Genomic DNA, 19,846 nt, shown 5'->3' on the forward strand with positions numbered 1-19,846 from the left:
ATTGTATGTGAATAGAAGACGATCGGTTGTCAATAAAGATGTATCCTCTCTTGTATTTAATGAAATTAGGTTAATGAAATAATTTTCATCTTTCATAAGAGGGTTACGAAAATAGTATTCGTATATAAAAATGAGACAGCAATCTTGGGATGAAATAATAAAAATGTAATTCGATTGTTAATAAAAATCATTTTTATCTTTCGTAATAAGTTTACGAAAATAGTATTCATTTATAGAAATAAGACAGCAATCTTGGGATTAAAAAATGAAATTCGATTGTTAATAAAATAATTTTTATCTTTCACAAGAAGTTTACGAAAATAGTATTCGTATATAAAAATGAGACAGCAATCTTGAGATGAAATAAAAAAAATGAAATTCGATTGTTAATAAAATCATTTTTATCTTTCACAAGAAGTTTACGAAAATAGTATTCATATATAAAAATGAGACAGCAATCTTGAGATGAAATAAAAAAAATTAGATTCGATTGTTAATAAAATCATTGTTATCTTTCATAAGAAGTTTACGAAATTAGTATTCATATATAAAAATAAATGAGACAGCAATGTTGGTATGAAATTAAAAAAAAAATGAACTGCGATGCTAAAATGTTATGGTTTTAAAGGGAAACTCCCAATATTCACTGAAATACGAATTCAAAAACAATGACTGATGACAATGCACGGACCAATTAATTATATATCATCAGCCTCGGCAGAGCGTGCTGGCCTGCTTTTCACGGTGCGATTCGCTGACAAAAGGGGCGAGTTTCGATGATAAAATTAGTTTCTGCTAAATAAAGACGAGTTTATCGACAGGATATGGCAAATTACTGGCCACTAGGTACTTCTGCTCCTCAGCAATGCACAAGAACGCCTGCAAGCACTTTACATCGGTTACCCTAGTCTTTTACACGCTCGCGCACTTATTAATTATTATTATTCAGAGGATAACTCCCCATTCATACGAAACAAGCCTACAGGAGTCACTGAGAGAGAGAGAGAGAGAGAGAGAGGGGGGGGGGGGGGGGGGGGGGGGGGGGGGGCGCTTCGGAGGAAAGGATTGTACTGGAATCGACACAAGTTCATGAAAACTCATTCTTCGAAAACACGTCTTTTCCTGGTCACAGGAAAGCAGCAGTTGATTACGTGTCAAGATGATAGTATATTATATATATATATATATATATATATATATATATATATATAATAATTATATATATATATATGTATATATATATACACACACACACACACACACACATATATATATAATATATATATATATATATATTAAATTTACCTACCACAGAAAAGAATGACAAAGTTTTGGCAAGTCACAGCAATTTATTTTTTCCCAGAAATTGTCAGTGCCATGCCAAAACTTCTCTCATTGTTAACGCCTCTATGAAGTCTCTAACCTTATTTACACGCAAGACACGCAATTCCAGAATTTCCTCGAAAAAAAAATATATATGAATTAAAAACCCCGAGCGGAAATAAAAGCAGCCAAGTTCTTTTCCATTCCAATGCGTCTTGCCTCGCTCGTTGCTGCTGCTTTTCATTCCTATTCCATAAAAGTTTCTGCAGATGTTGAATCGAAACCGTTCAGAGAACTTCCTATGACAAAATGGAGGTGGGTGGAGGAGAGCGCTTGATATTCTGAACTTTGCGTGTATGCAAAAGTTTTGCAGTCTTTCGCGAAAGGGAATAAATTGCATATCGCACGGTACGCCCGAGTCAATCAGAAACGGGCGGTACAGACCGAAGGACTTTGCTTCGGTTGTTTTAGAATTTACTTTCGCATCTGTCCGTTTATTTATTTTTACATGCGGTGAAACACGACTTAATTTTTTTTTAATCTTATTATTACAGGGCCATGTCTATCTTACACACATTTTTAAAACTGGCCACCTATACTATGTCCTTATGTTATATATATTAATAAATTTGTATCCGCATTTAAAGATATATATATATATATATATATATATATATAGATATATATTATATATATATATATATATATATAATATGTATATATACATATATATATTTATTTATTTATTATATATATATAGATGTTGATTACCATTTAGAGACTTAAGTTTTGACTGTACGATCATATCTACGGAATCAAAGTTTGTGCATCAGCAGCAGCAGCCGTCTGCTGAGACATCGTGTTGACAAATGGCTTAGTTTTTGTTGAAATGGTGGAAAAAGTTTTGTGGCATTCAACAGTCAACATAGCATGTAGCATGCTACAAGCAACAACGGTGTTGCCTTGTCGCAGCAAGCAACATGTCTCCTGGTTGAAAACCGCATTCAACATACTTAACTAAAGTCCGGGAGTCTTATTGAGGAATGGTATTCGCCCCTTCTCGCCCATGATGTAGGTGTCTACGTGCTTGGAAGCACAGTATAATACTAACCAAGGGCGTTGCAGTATACGTCGTCCTTCACGATATATTTTCTAAATAATCCCAATTATTTCTGATTCATAACTTACGGAGCGTATAGTAGACTAATCAGGGCTAGCAGCGAAGCAGTTCCCCCTAAGGGTCCCATACACTGAACGATTGCATGAACGACTGTCTGAACGATTGTCTGCATCGTTCGCAAAAGCATTGTGTATGGGTTTGTCTGAATGCAAAAGTGGGCGGAGTTTCGTGCCTGAACGATGTCAGCGGGAATCTGGCAAGACCAGGTTGATGGCTTGCGATTCAAGTGTGTCGATAACGGCAATCGTTCGGACAGCCGTTCAAACAATCTTTCAGTGTATGGGGGCCTTTAAAGATCTCATCATAAGCCCCGCCTACTAACCAATCAGAACCGTTATAGCCATGACGTCACAAGTTCATCAGGAAGTGCAGCTGACAGCTGACTGCGATCGAGTAGTATGTCACAAGATATCGAATGTCGAAGTTCCTGCGTTTTCTGTCTCTATCCCGCGATATTTAAACAGCTTTTGTGTCGTTTCGATCACCTGAGATTGTTCTGTTGGATGGATGGTGATTGTCTGCTCCTGATGTGAAGTCTGCTTATCTGATTTCTTCGCCAGCTTGTGTATTTTTTTTTTAACTTTTTGATGAAAAACCGACGGATAATTTATGCCCGTGGGTGAGGGCTGATAAGTGATTTCGTGACGACTTAATGAAAACGGAAGTGCATAGGCCAAAGAAAACTTCGTAAATGTGAGTACAAATATTTGAGCCTTGTTTTTTTTTATTCTTTTACTAGGCCTATTGTTGTTAACCTTATGCGAAAACACATGTTCAGACTTGCATGCAGACAAACATATACATATATACATACATATGTATGTATGATATATATATATATATATATATATATATATATATATATATAATAGCGAATAACACAGGAAAATGATAGGCAGATTTCTGCCTATCGTTTTCCTGTGGTATTCACTTATTTAATGAAGTCACGTGCATCTACTATGATTTTTTTCCCTTTTTCAAAATTTTCTTCGGTTCTTGAGGTGGAAGGTCGTCCAGGGCATTCATCACCTTTTGACAATCTCACGTCCTCGTCCTTCGCTGAATCTTTAGTGCCACTCCTACGCGCGCGCGAGACACGTACCCATTCCCATAAGCTGTACTATAGTAGATTCCCATCAACCGTGCATGTGATGTGATGTCTAGGCCAGGGCCTTACGACGCTCCTGATTGGCTGTTGATAAGCCAGTCGCAGGGCAAGAAACTCTCCCGAGAGAGTTCACGTAAGCAGGATGTATGTTCCACCTCTTTTGAAAGACGTTTCCCTCAGGAGAGTTGGAATATACATCCTGCTTTTGTGAACTCTCTCGAGAGACTGAGAGTTTCCAGGATTCCAGCCCTGTGATTGGCTTATCAACAGCCAATCAGGAGTAAGAGACGGGTCTAGACATCACATGCACGGTTGATGTGAATCTACAATAGTACTACCAAGTATTTGAAAAAGTTTTGTTGGTGTTTGCTGCTATTTTATTATTAAAAATGTCAACTTTTAAACTTCGCATATCTTAGGTCCATTACAGAAAACAAAACTAAACACAGTACGATTCACAATCGACTGAATTTTTTAGTGTTGCTGCTTGTCACGCAGGTTCATTCATGTGTTCTAAGACACCCCACACGCAGTTATGACTGCCTTGTTTACAAGGTGGAATAGTCTCGTTATTTAATAGACATACCTCATATATATATATATATATATATATATATATATATATATATATATATATATAAAGGTATATGCCACGAGGGAAAATAAACAACGGAGTATCCGTGCGGATACTCCGTATTTGATTTTCCCTCGTGGCATATACCTTTATTTATGGATTTATCACGTTCCTAACGTTCGTGATTCAGTTATATATATTATATATATATATATATATATATTATATATATATATATATGATATACTATATATAATATATATATATATATATATATATATATATATATATATATATATATATATATATATATATTATATAACTGAATCACGAAAGTTAGGAACGTGATAAATCCATAAATAAAGGTATATGCCACGAGGGAAAATCAAATAAGGAGTATCCGCACGGATACTCCGTTGTTTATTTTCCCTCGTGGCATATACCTATATATATATATATATATAGATATAATCTATACTTATATGTATGTATATTATAAATATATAAATAATTTATAAACTATTATAATTTTAATTATAATATGTATTGTATAGAAGTGTAGGGGATGCAAGACACATAAATAAACACCGTTTAAGCACATTATGAACAAGGTAAAACAAAAGGCGAGTAAGCATAGGCCTATGCGTGCGGTATCATGAAGGTGACGGGTCAGCGAGACCCGGGGCACCTACCTGGTGCCTGATAGGCTGGTTGAGTTGGAAGGGGTGCAGCTTCACAGTAAGGTAGAAATATTTATGAGTGATTACATTCGCAATCTTTTTCTTTTTAAGATCCCACGATTACGTCTCCGCTAAATCGTTTCCGAAACACAGTTCATTACACAAGGTAAGACAAGGGTGTTGCTGAATAGAATTACTATTATATTATTTTAATCTGATCATTCATCATGAACATTAACTTATATAAGTTATATATATACAGGGTGTAACACGAGTTAATGCAAATATTTCGAGAAATGAAAGAGAAGGTCATTCTCGACAGAAAATGTTCTATGAACACACATTTCAAGGCTTCGTTTGTAGGTGGGGCGAATTTTTAAGATAACCGGGTTTCCCACAGGCTGCTCTCGACCAACATGACGTATATACTCGATGGCTGAGTAGTCAGGGATAATGGGGGGTGGGGGTTTGATGAAGTGAATTAGGCAACTGGATTGCTAGTCTCTTAGTTATAAATTTTTTCTCGCAGATTTTTGAAAAATGTAACATTAACAGTCCCTTCAATTAGTATAGCACCTGTGAACAGACTGCACTGCAATCTAACTTTAATGATTAGCTTTACGTATCAAGAAAGTAGTGTAAATGTCACAGAATTGTTGAATCAGGAGTCAGGACTAGGCCTATGCTGAATGAGTGATAATCCCAGCAATCATTATGACGAGGAAATGCATGTCCAGGGAGGTTACTGCACTTTGAACATTGTCAGTTTTGTTTACCTCTTTCGATTACTGCATGAATATAATACGTACTACCTTTTTTCAGGAAAGACTGAAGATAGTGAATTTTCCGTAATGTTCTCATTCTTTTTCATCTGATAGAGACTAAAGCATTTACTTAAGTGTGTTTTTCCCTTCGACTGGTGTATGATGAATACTTCTGGTGGAGAATGAGGGGTTTTTGAAAACATGTTTCAAATCTTTGATCGGTGTTTAATGAATAGACCTATCTTTGCATTCGGCTTGCTTTTCTTTCCTTTATGGGATTCCAGTGAATACCATCGACGGAGAGGGATAGGATTTCAGTGATACTTGCATTTTTCACCTTTCTTCATTATCAAAAGAATACATTTGATTTGGAAGTGTTTTATTCACGTCGCATAGGCCTAATCGCCGATTGCCTTTTTTGATGACAGTGGAATTCACTGTTGTGAAACCCATAAATAAACCTCATATCGACATATTCCACATTATGTACTGGGAAGGTAAGGCATTGTCTCCAGTTTCTTACTTACAAAATGAATAAGGCTGCTTGGAGATTGGAGTAACAAGTGAACTGACCATCTCCCAGTCAGTCCCCCCTCCCCATAGCCGTGCGTACTCCGACAATCCTGCGCCCGCCATCTTATACTTGGCCTTTTAATGATAACGGTTATTTTAAAAATTCACCTCACCGACAATCGAAACCTTAAAATGCATATGTTTATAGAACATATTCTGCTAAGAATGAACTTTTCTTTCATATCTCGAAATATTTGCATTAACTCGTTTTACACCTTGTATATACATACATATATACATACATATATATACATATATATGTATGTATATATGTATATATATATATATATATATATATATGTATGTATTATATATACATATATTATATATATATAATATATATATATATATATATATATATAATATAGCTTTGCTAGAACGAAAAAAAAAACAATGTATAAAACCACGTATATAAAATAAACAAATAAATTAGTAAAATATTGTCAGAGGAATGGATATTAGCTTACAAATTGGAATTTGTTATGTTTTTAGTATGAACTATAACAAGCTAAGTTGTTAGACACGTAGCACATTGTTTATTACGTATATATTGATTTTACCCCAGATAACTAAACATGAGTTAGTAAACTTTCCAAAGCTAAATTTTCAACCTGTAAAGGGTTTAATAAGAGAGATTGATTATTGATCAGTATTTTTGATTGAATGACTTTGGCCTCAAATCATAGTATTTTTGTATTTTAGCTCTTATGTGTGAATTCCATTCTAGTATGTTTATGCACCGTAAATAATTTATTATTATTATTATTATTATTATTATTATTATTATTATTATTATTATTATTATTATTATTATTATTATTATTGGCGATTTTTGTTGGCCGTTGAAGCTACACCCCCTATTATTAATATGATGATGATGATGATGATGATAAAGAAAGTCACAGTCTCGTGAAGAGCAAATGTTAAAGAACCACAATTATATATTAAAATATATTTTTTACATAGAGATATATTTTACTATATAATTGCGGATTTTATCAATTATTATTATTATTATTATTATTATTATTATATTATTATTATTATTATTATTATTATTATTAATTTTCATAGAAAAATATATTCTTAAAGTACAACATTTAAAAAAAAAAACGTTTACGCTCATGCACATGTAGGATAACACTCAATTTACATGCATGAAAATACAGAGAAAGAAAAAAAATTAGTACTGCAATCCATCTGCGCCGGTGGAAAACAGAAGAAATATTCTGCCCTCGCAACAGAACTATTTCGGGGTTTGTCCTGACAGTTTTCAGAGGCAGGAATGCTGCTGCAGACTTTGATGTCAGAGAGGTGGAAAGTAACTTTGAGATATCGCGATACAAACTCAATCGCGAATGGTTGCAAGAAGAGGTCATTGGTAAACACAGTCTGTATGTATAGATATATATATATATATATATATATATATATATATATATATATATATATATATATATATATATATATATATATATATTAAACTAAATCACGAAAGTTTGGAATGTGATAAATCCATAAATAAAGGTATAAGACACGAAGGAAAAATAAACAACGGAGTTCTGCAAGATCTTTCGACGTTCAACGTCCTTTACTCAGCAGATATATATATATAAGTCATATCACATTACCGTGATTCATATACATACATCGAGGTACAAATGTCCTTTAATATCTAATTTGCTCTACCTCGGAATTAATATATTTTTCATTTATGTTTAACCGAAGGGGAATTTTTTAGGCGATAACAAATTTGCCGGCTGACGGGCGCGAACCGTCAACACCTTCAAATCCAGGAGACCAAGTGAAACCTTAACCCACCCGCCAAGGCGTCCTGGATTTGAAGGTGTTGATGGTTCGTGCCTGTCAGCCGGCAAATCTGTTATCGCCTAAAAAATTCCCCTTCGGTTAAACATTTATGAATAATATACTAATTCCGAGGTAGAGCGAATTAGATATTAAAGGACATTTGTAGTTCGATATATATATATATATATATATATATATATATATATATATATGTGTGTGTGTGTGTGGTGTGTGTGTGTGTGTAACTATCTAATTTAAAAAGATAGTTACCTTGTTTATAAAATTGTAGGGAAATACAATGTCACCTTTCAGCAACAACAGCTTGTTATACTAACTGCAGTCTCTGTTTTTGAGTACTATTAAAAGTATTCTTTCTTGTTTGGTAGTGACAAATTGTAATGATGGTTTGCTTGTTAATGACTTTGATCTTTGTTTCGTGAAATTTTCTTGTTAATGTTTCTATTTATTTATTTTACTTTGTACCCCGAAGAAGTGTACGCAATGCACGAAAGCGCTTGGCACCGGCTTTTTAATACTCCACCTTACATGTGGCGATTTACGTACATATTTGTCAATTGCTGTTTGGTGAGTTATTGCTGACAAGCATATGTGTGTGTGTGAGTGAATTATACGTCACCGAGATTCATATACAGGCATTAAGCTACAAATGTCCTTTGATATCCAATTCGCTCGACCTCAGAAATAATATATTTGCATATATTTTAATCGAGGGGGGATTTTTTTTTTAGTTTATAATAAGTTCGTTGTCTCGTGGGATCGACCCAGCGACAGACCACAACTCAGGACTGAAATGTCACGCCTTAGACACACGGCCGAAAAGCGCCTCAGTGGGGTGGTTGGTTTGGTGTTTGCTTCTCACCTCAATGGTCGCGGGTTCGATTCTCGGCCATTCCATTGAGGAGTGAGAGATGTGTATTTCTGGTGATAGAAGTTCACTCTCGACGTGGAATAACCACTCATTCCATGCAACGTAAAAACACCATACAAACAAAAACAAACAAACAAACACACGGCTAAAGTTGGTACAGACTCCCACCTACAAATCACTGTCAAACTCAGGTATTTGTAATTAGAATCGATATCAACCCACCTCTACCATGTTAACCGCGTAGTACGGTTGCCGCACGTAGCCATATTATGAATGAACTTTCTCACATCACCATGATACATATACAAGCATTAAGCTACAAATGTCTTTCAAGATCCAGAAAGCTCTACCTTGGAAATAACATATTTTCATATATGTTAACGGAAGGGGATATCTTTAGTTGCTAATTAAGTTCGTCGTCTCGTGGGCGTGTCTAGGTGTAGTGGGCGTTGCATCTAGGTTTAGTGAAAAGGGTGTTTATGTTAAGTGGAGGATGTGTTTAGGTTTGGTGGGTGGATGTATTTAGGTTTAGTGAGGTGGGGTGTATTTAGGTTTAGTGTGGGGTGTATTTAGGTTTAGTGGGATGTGTGTTTAGGTTTAGTGGGGTGAGTTTAAGTATAATGGGGGGTGCATTTAGGTTTAGTGGGAGGGGTGTTTATGTTCAGCGGAGGATGTGTAAGTTTGGTGGGAGATGTGTTTCGGTTTAGTGGTGGATGTGTTTAGGTTTATGGTATAGAGGGGTGTTTAGGTTTAGTGGGGTGCATTTAGGTGTGTGTTTAGGTTTAGTGGAGGTGCGATTAGGTTTGGTGGGAGGGTTGTTTAGGTTTAGTGGACAATTTATATAGGTTCAGTTGCGGGTATATGTTTAGGTTTAGTGGGGGTGTGCTTTGGTATAGTGGGTGTGTGTTTAGGATTAGTGGGTGGTGTGTTTCAATTTAGGGGGGGTGTTTAGGTTCACTGGAGGTGTTGGTCAGCTAGTGTATATTTATATAATATATGATGTATGTGTGTGTTTGCATGCTGGAGGCGTGTTTGTAATGGTTGACAACGAAACCTCTCTTACTATCGAGCGCTAGTGGAAGCTAAACCGATGTTAACTTTAGTATATGCATATACCTGGAAACATCTTTGCATTTCTCTGAGTTCTTGCCGTATATCTTTTACTTCAGTAATTTATCCTACATATACTCGGACTTCGCTTTACGGTTTAATATTGTCATCAAAGGCTAAATTGTTCTCTATGCATGGGTGATCGTTTGTGTAATATTCAGGGTAAATATTTGAAACTATATATATATATATATATATTATATATATATATATATATATATATATTATATATATATATCGGGATACATCCCCAATGATGTATCATTCTGTTGTTTTATAAAATATATATTTATTTTAACAGCAACTTATAAAACTACAGAAGGATTGTACGTCATAATGGATGGTATCCCCATTTACTTAGACGTACGACATAGTACCTAGCCTCTGCAGAGAGAGAGAGAGAGAGAGAGAGAGAGAGAGAGAGAGAGAGAGATTAGGTTACCAAACCTCAGATGACCTAAGGAGAATTTCCCTTCAGTTTTAAAAGCCAAAAAGTCAGTCAGTGCCAGAAAATATAGTTATGAATAATTGTCATGACTAAATGTGAAGTTGGGTCGAGATACTTAAAAGACCCTTGAACGAGGCTGAATTATGCCCTCTCTTTACCCAACGCCGTTACCGAGTCCTCACGTGAGCCCAGATGTGATCCAACAAAGGAACGTGTTTCTATGCCATAAGATATCGTTGATGCCGCGAATATATTGTTTTATTCTTGACGTTTATGGTCGAAACTTCATTTTGCATTGCGTGGATATGTGTCCCCGATGGGAAGCGAGACTCTCTTATCTCTTCAACTCAATGGAGATGATATTCTCTCTCTCTCTCTCTCTCTCTCTCTCTCTCTCTCTCTCTCTCTCTCTCTCCCCTTTGTTAGTGACTGATCGGAATTTATCATGTAAAACCGATATATGCTCTCTCTCTCTCTCTCTCTCTCTCTCTCTCTCTCTCTCTCTCTCTCTCATGTTAGTGACTGATCGGAATTTATCTTGCAAAACCGATATGTTTCCGTTGAATGTAAGCAAAGGGTTTATACATTAAATCACTCAGAATTTCATTAGTCATACTGTGCCTATCTTATTGAACAGTATTGGTATATAAATAGAATAGCTATTGAAACGGGTGGGTTATGAATTAGTTAAATTTCCCTTCCTCGAGAAATTCAAGCCCCCATGCTGGTCATGAGACAGATCGGAGCAAAAGCACCGTTCTTTAACAAAAATTTAAGAATTTACTTCTCATCGTGTACTACATGCATTATCTGTCGAATTCGCATTGCTACAAATATGTTAGAATCGTGATGGGTCAAGTCTCACAACGGTGGCGTAATGTTAAACATGTTTGCAGGGTGATTGATGTAGTTTGATAATCACATTCTCTAGATTTACTATGTAGTCCTATATTGCAATTTCCACAATGATTCCTTGCCTATTTTTGGACCCTGGTTCGACTAAAATCTATGGAATCCATAACGAGATAAACGATGAGGTTCTAGTAGGACTTCAACCCAAAGTATTCTATAGCTGTATAAATGTAACTCACTACAAACCCCCTTCCCCCCCCCAAAAAAAAAAAAACAGAAATTCAATTCCGCTCATGCTTACGCATAATTATTTGATTTCAACCATATTCTCACCGTAGCATACACAGAGCCAAGTTAATCTTCCAACTTCTACTAACCTTTTTTTATTTCGTGGTCGTTTTCGAACTTCCATCAAATTTACTTCTTCCGTTATAATAATTCTCTAACCATAAACGTCTTCGTCACAACGTTTTCATCTGCGCAGAAACGTTTGGAGACGTTTTAAGTAAGATGTTATTACCGACGATCACTACAGCCACAATAATACACGGTTACTTTACCAATGACAGTTTCATCTTCCAGAATAATCATAAAAAAAGTGGTGGGGTCGTTTTAAGTAAAGTGTTATTACTGGCGATAATGCTGTGGTATTGAAAAAAAAAAACTTTGAGATAGATAACCATAATTCAGCAATTGTCCCATCTGCGTTAAAAAGCGCCTCAATGGCGTGATCGGTTTGGTCTTGGCCTGCCACCTCGGTAGCCGCGAGTTCGATTCTCGGGCATTCCATTGAGGGGCGAGAGATGTGTATTTCTGGTGATAGAAGTTCACTCTCGACGTGGTTCGGAAGTCACGTAAAGCCGTTGGTCCCGTTGCTAAGTAACCACTGGTTCCAGGCAACGTAAAAACACCATACAAAAAAATGCCTGCGTTAAAAAGTAGGGCAGACGTTTTGATTAGGAATTTTAATCCTCACGATGTTTTTGTCACATTGAAAAAAGTCTTGTGGGGAACTTTCGTCTCTCTCTAAGAAAGCAACGTCGACGTAAAGCAAAATTAGCTCTCTAAAACTGTAAATCAGCATTTGATATTTCTAATTACACCAGAATACCTTAGGCAAATCAGATGGATCGTTCCTAGGTAGTGACCCCTTAGGGTTTTCGGAAGGGGAATGCCAAGTTCAGGTGGAAAGATAGATTATTGAATGACATGAAGGGAAAGGGATTAAGAGAACAAGATGCATAGGACAGACGAAGATGGAGAAGGCTGACTAGAAACAGCGACCCCATATATTAATGGGAAAAGCTGAAGGTAAAGAAAGAGAAGTTTATGTTTTTACAGTATTCCCCAACGGGCTTGTGCTAAACACGCCCCCGAAGTGGATACATTCTGGGTTCAATCCCGTGGGGGTCACTTTCTATGAAAGATCTAATCGAACTTGAGTTTTATCGTTCACCTTCCGTTCCGAATTTAATATCCGTAACATTTTCGTTATACGATTATTAATTAATTAATTAATTAATTTATTTATTTATTTATTTTTTACTGGCTTCTGTGACTGCACCAGGCTTCGTTGCTATGAACCGTCCCGCCTGCAGATGGAGGGGGGTGCCCGGCTCTGAGTTTTATGGGGAATTCAATCCCGTCTGTCGTATTTTTCGTCTCTTGTAACTTTACGTTTTCAGAATCCGCAGGTTTAAGCCTACACCAAAGGGCTCCTCCCAAGAGGGAGAGCCCTGGTTGGCATAAGGCTAGCTTAATTTACAAGAGCAACGACTCCTCTCTTGGAGAATTGTTATTTTTTCAAAATCATTTTTCTGTTTCTCTCTCTCTCTCTCTCTCTCTCTCTCTCTCTCTCTCTCTCTCTCTGAGATGATTCACTCTTATACATATCTTCTTTTTTCTCGTTTTCTTATCTTTGTCATAGCGGGATGGTCGTACTTTTCAACCTTATTTTTATGCTCCTTCTCTCTCTCTCTCTCTCTCTCTCTCTCTCTCTCTCTCTCTCTCTCTCTCTCTCTCTGTCTGAGAAGATTCAGTCCTATAATTTTTGTTGTTGTCAACTTTTGACACGCAACACAAAAATAAATGACTTAATGTAACCACCATTTTATCAGTTAGAACAGAATAATGGTATCAAACATCGTCACAGTAAAAAAAGAAATAAAAATAAAATAAAAACTTTACCAAATTACACTGAATGCAGTAACCTTTATTTCTTAGGGGAAGAATGGGAAATAGGCCTATAAAACATAATGCTACGGGCATAAGCCTTTAGTGGGAAGTGGTGAATTTTATTGCAATAGAATAATGTTTGTTTTCTTAAAGGTAAGAGGGAAATGTAGGCCTATCAAAAATGGATGTTATTAAAGACAGAAGCTTCTAATGGAAGGCGATGAATTTTATTGCAATATAATCATTTCTAGGGGAAGAATGGGATATAGGCCTATCAAAACGAATGCTGTAGACATAAGCTTCTACTAAAATGGTGTGAATTTTATTGTAATAGAATTACTTTTTCCCTAGGAGAGGAGGGAATGGTAGGCCTATCAAAAGAATGCTACAGCATAAGCTTCTACTATAAAGCTGTGAAATTTATTGCAGCAGAATTACCCCACCCCCATTTTTTTAAGGAGAGGATGGAATCGTATGACTATCAAAAGAATGTTAAATGCATAAGCTTCTACTAAAAAGTTGAGAAATTTATTGCAATATAATTACTTTTTTATATAAGGAGAGGAGGGAAAGGTAGACCCATTAAACGGAATTTTAAAGACATAAACTTCTACCTGAAAACTATGAAATTTATACTATAATAACGATATTGAACTGATAGCCAGCACATCAATGTACCAGACCGCTCGAGATTTAAGTGATTGATGGCGTTCAATAAATTATTGGTTGAAAGCTAGGATCCATCTACCTGGGAAGTGCGATGCACGGGGAGCGTAAGGGATTATCTGTATCAGAATATTGATTGAGAGCAATAATGTGACACAATGTTCCATGTATGCACATTCATCCTTTATAAATCAGGCTTATTTCCTATGCTCCGGAAAACTGGGAAAGGTGGAGAACATTATATACCATTTTTATCTAATATGCTTACTTCCCTGTCCTGCAACTATAGGAACGGATAGCTTGTTGTCTTATTTTATGGTTTAACTTAAGGGTATATCAAGGACTGATATATGTACACACACGAACACACACACACACACACACACATATATATTTATATATATATATATCTATCTATATATATATATATCATATATATTATATAATATATATATATATATATATATATACAGCATAATAATATAATAATATCTATATATAATATATACATATTATATAATATTATATATATATGTATATATATATATATATATATATATATATATATATATATATATATATATACATATATATATATATATATATATATATATATATATATATATATATATATATATATATATATATATACATATATGTATATATATATATATATATATATATATATATATATTATATATTTATATATATATATATATCTATCCATACTATATATATATCTGTTTCCATCACGAAGGGTTTTCATCGTTTTCTTGAAGTTATCTTTTATCATGTTGGTTGTCTCTTATTAATATTATTATGAATTTTACCAAGGTTTGTGTATATACTACGCACAGTGTATCTCTTTTACGTTGACACTTCTCACATAACATACACTCCATGCGTACTTTTACTTACCCGTTTTCTAATCCTGGTGACTACCTTTTTTTGTAAATATTCCTATTACTATTATTTTTTCCTAGTAATTGTAACTCATGAAATCTCTAGTCTCTCTTCACCAAATCATTAACTGCCTTCATTCCCTCTTCCTACCTTCTAATAACTGGAATTGCTCCCTGTCTACTCCGCGATTTTAGCCATAGCTCATGTTTCGCCAATTTTGTAGACAAGGTATTCTGGCGCCCCTCTCATCACACACTCACAATATATATATATATATGATATATTATATATATATATATATATATATATATATATATATATATATATATATATATATACACACACACATTCGTGTGTGCTTAGTTGAGCGTATAGCAGTAATTATTCATACCCCGATTCAGCAAGATGTGCAGACTGCCGTTGAATATCAACCTAACGACTTACCAAGCGCCTCAGTGGCGTGCTCGGTATGGCCTTGGCCTGTCACCTCGATGGCCGCGCGTTCGAGTCACGGGCATCCCATTGAGGTGTGAGAGATATGTATTTCTGGTGATAGAAGTTCACTCTCGACGTGGTTCGGAAGTCACTTGAAACCGTTGGTCCCGTTGCTGAATAACCACTGGTTCCATGCAACGTAAAAACACCAAACAAACAAATAACGACTTACCAGACAACGCCTACCAACGAAACATTTTTCTCTGCAACTCTTCAAGTCACCATCCGGCACCCCACACGCCCTCCCCCCCGCCCCCGCCACCCCCGCGCCACCTCCATCCACGGGCGCTTTGCCTCCCCAAGTCTTCTTCAGGAGCGATATCTGAATTATTCACAAGGGCCTCTTCTGGGGCACACAAGGGATGTGATCTGCCATTAAGAGAGCGGCCAACTCCGCTGCAAGTCAAACGGTATGGATAAAAACTATTGACTCGCTGGAAGGATTTCAAATGGACCTGAATGATCCTCCGGCTAAGTTTTTTTTCTCCTTTTCCTTCTCCTTTTTTGAAAGGTCTTTCAATGAACGCCGCTGCATTTGACCTACGTTCAAAGAAGGTATATAATGAAGAGGCTTGACTTATTTTCTTTCTTTCTTGACTTATTTTTCTTTCTTCTGCATAAGAGCGATTCATTAGGGATTCTTTAGATGCACTGGCCTGGAACTTTCGTATCGGATCTCTTATGAAGTTTTGATTTACCTGTTTCTCTCTCTCTCTCTCTCTCTTCTCTCTCTCTCTTTCTCTCTTTTCGGCGTTTGGCTCTCCTTTCTTCTAGACGACAATTTTCTTCTATCATGTTTTCTCAAAGACTGTTCCCCAGTTTCGTCAAAAACAGTTTATAAAAATCTTTGCACAGTATCCATATACGTCACCTTACATTTTAGCGCCTCAGTGGCGTGGTTGGTATGTTATCCGCCTGCCACCTCGGTGGCCGAGAGTTCGATTCTCAGGTATGCCGTTGAGGGGTCAGAGATGTGTATTTCTGGTGATAGAAGTTCACTCTCGACGTGTTTCGGAAGCCACGTAAAGCCGTTGGTCCCATTGCTGAATAACCACTGGTTCCATGCAACGCAAAAACACCATGCAAACAAAACAATATCTTGTTATTTGTCTGCCTGCCCACACTTTTTTGTTCGCCCACAGATCTTGAAAATTACTGAGGCTAGAGGGCTGCTAATTGTAATGTTGATCATCCACCCTCCAATCATGAAACATAGCAAATTGCAACCATCTAGCCTCGGTAGTTTTTATTTTATTGAAGGTCAAAGTTAGCCATGATCGTGCGTCTGGGACCGCTATGGGTGCCAAGAATACAGGCCACCACCGGGCCGTGGCTGAAAGCTTCGTAAGCCGCGGTTGAGAGTTTGATACAGCATTATACGCTGTAAAGGAAAACAAGATTGCGCATTTTGTCCATAGCCATTTTGATATTAAGTGGATTAGCAGTATCTACACATTAACTGTGGGAAGATGTAGCTTTTCGTGTGTTGCACGGTCAGAGAGAGAGAGAGAGAGAGAGAGAGAGAGAGAGAGAGGCAGCAAAAGAATACTGCAAATGCACTAAGGCATTTTTCGCACCACTCGGCCTGGCAAGAGGTATGTATTCAAGCAGCCCCCGCCACCCTCTCTCTCTCTCTCTCTCTCTCTCTCTCTCTCGCTCTCTCTCTCTCTGAAGAGATTTATATGTTTTCCGTCGTAAAACTAATTACTCCATTAACGAATCTATACAAAAATGTAAATGCATTTTATCAATGGGGAAATTTTTTAATTATTATAATTTGCTAAACATTAGCAATCTTATTCGTCTCGAAATGATAACCTTTTAATTCAATAAACTCGGGGGTTAAGGAGACTATCTTAACGGGAGAAGGTTACTTTCCCTGATATCTTAACGGGAGAAGGTTACTTAACTGATATCATCACGGGAGAAGGTTACTTAACTGATATCTTAACGGGAGAAGGTTACTTAACTGATATCTTAACGGGAGAAGGTTACTTTCCTGATATCATCACGGGAGAAGGTTACTTACCTGATATCTTAACGGGAGAAGGTTACTTAACTGCTATCTTAACGGGAGAAGGTTACTTACCTGATATCTTAACGGGAGAAGGATACTTAACTAATATCTTAACGGGAGAAGGTTACTTAACTAATATCTTAACGGGAGAAGGTTACTTAACTAATATCTTAACGGGAGAAGGTTACTTAACTAATATCTTAACGGGAGAAGGTTACTTAACTAATATCTTAACGGGAGAAGGTTACTTAACTAATATCTTAACGGTAGAAGGTTACTTACCTGATGTAGTATGTTGGCCAAGTACCGTTCAAATCTCTTTTCCCGTTCTTGAGACATTCTGACCTACGCCTCCTACCCACCCACCCAACCCCTCCTCCCCATTCCCCACACTTGCCCCAAATTCCCCATCACCCCCTCCTCCCCCTAAAAAAGTCTAGTCAAGAAAAAAAAATTTATTCGAGGGCTGCTGTGAAAAATGATCCTGAATCTAATCAGAGATTTTTCGTTGACTTACTTCCCGTGTATCGCGGAAAGACTACACTAATTAGTGTCCTTATTAGGTTGCTTCAAAGAATCGTGTGTGTGTGTGTGTGTGTGTGTATGTGTCAGTCCGTGTAGCATAAAAACCGGTGGATATATTACTTTCGTTTGAAATGATGAAATAAATGTAAAAGATAAATCAATTTAACAATTAAAGTTTTCCACCTCTCTCTCTCTCTCTCTCTCTCTCTCTCTCTCTCTCTCTCTCTCTCTTACACGCGCCGCAGTGGCGGGATCGGTATGGTCTTGGCCTGCCACTTCGGCGAAGCCGCGAGTTCGATTCTCGGGCATTCCACTGAGGGGTTAGAGATGTGTATTTCTGGTGATAGAAGTTCACTCTTGACGTGGTTCGCAAGTCATGTTGGTCCCGTTGCTGAATAATCACTGGTTCCATACGATGTAAAAACACCATACAAAATAAATAAAAATTCTCTCTCTCTCTCTCTCTCTCTCTCTCTCTCTCTCTCTCTCTCTCTCTCTCTCTCTCTTTTCCTGTGTGCATAGTATAAAGTCCGTTAGGAAAAATGGCTTTCGTTTGGAAATGATGAAATTCAAAATAAGAAAAATGAATAAACAAACAATTAGAGTTATTTATTTTCAGAAATGCTCTCTCGTCTAGCTAATGCAAAATCACTTTACTGAACATCAGCACTGTAGTTTCTTTCAATTTCCTAAGTTGAATTTTATCAATCTTCTCATATTCATTGTTAGGTTTCCCCCCAAGAGTCAAAAATGTTGTCAACTCCATGAAAAGACGGCGGTTAGCTAAGAAAAGCAAATAAACACCTTTATAATTTTCTGTGGAACAAAGGTTGTCAAGTTAGTCTCTCAATGAAACACAAAGGATATCTGGATATATTTTCCAAGAACCGCAAAGAATAGCTTAATATATTATCTATAAACCGCAAAAAATAGGCTGATATATTTTCTAAGAACCGTAAAGACTAGCAAAACATTTTCTCATAGACGCAAAGAATATCTGGATATATTTTCTAAGAACTGCAAAGAATATCTTGATATATTTTCTAAGAAACGCAAAGAATATATTGATATATTATCTAAGAAACGCAAATAATATATTGATATATTTTCTAAGAACCGCAAAGATGATCGTGATATATTTTCTAAGAAACGCAAAGAATATCTTGTTATAATCTATGAGAAAAGCAACAATATCTTGATATACTCCAAACGATCCAGATCATTCCGTACAAGTTTTGGTCATCAGGAAACTTTATCAATTATCAAGATAAAACAGTTCTAACCACAGAAACGTAAAACGTTTAAAATATTCTGCCTCTACAAACATTTATAGAAACTGGAAGCAAGATAAAAAAAAATTCATGTTCATTATTAAAATGATTCAGGATATTTTCACGTACCCAGCCAAAAATGCGAATTAGTTAATATATTTTTGACGCTGTATATCAGCAGTACAAACAGAATATATATATGTTGACTTTGTAAATAAAAATGCAAATAAAATATATAAAATACTTTTACACTTGATATTTGAAAAGATAGTCACTGATACCGCGTGTGTAAAAAAGAAAAAAAAAATATCGAGTCACTACCCTCGGCTTCAATTTGTTTTTTCCAGCCTGATTTTTGGCCCACCCTCTCTCGCAAAAGGAAACAAAAATAACAAACTCTATTTTGGCATTCCGGTTTCGTTTTCTTTTTTACGAGACCAAAAAAAAAAAAAACGAAATTTAAAACACCTTCATTTCTTCCTCA

General features: G+C 36.1%; 1 long non-coding RNA gene across 1 annotated transcript in view; it reads left to right on the forward strand.

The window, feature by feature from the left end:
* The first annotated feature begins 2,924 nt into the window (after positions 1-2,924).
* The window catches only part of LOC135217160 (uncharacterized), a 225,691-nt gene continuing 208,769 nt past the window's right edge, over positions 2,925-19,846 (forward strand). The window contains exon 1 of the long non-coding RNA XR_010315067.1: positions 2,925-3,196. This is a non-coding gene — a long non-coding RNA (uncharacterized LOC135217160). The remainder of the gene's footprint in view (positions 3,197-19,846) is intronic.

The sequence above is a fragment of the Macrobrachium nipponense genome, chromosome 7 (genome assembly GCF_015104395.2).
Source record: "Macrobrachium nipponense isolate FS-2020 chromosome 7, ASM1510439v2, whole genome shotgun sequence".
Taxonomy (NCBI): domain Eukaryota; kingdom Metazoa; phylum Arthropoda; class Malacostraca; order Decapoda; family Palaemonidae; genus Macrobrachium; species Macrobrachium nipponense.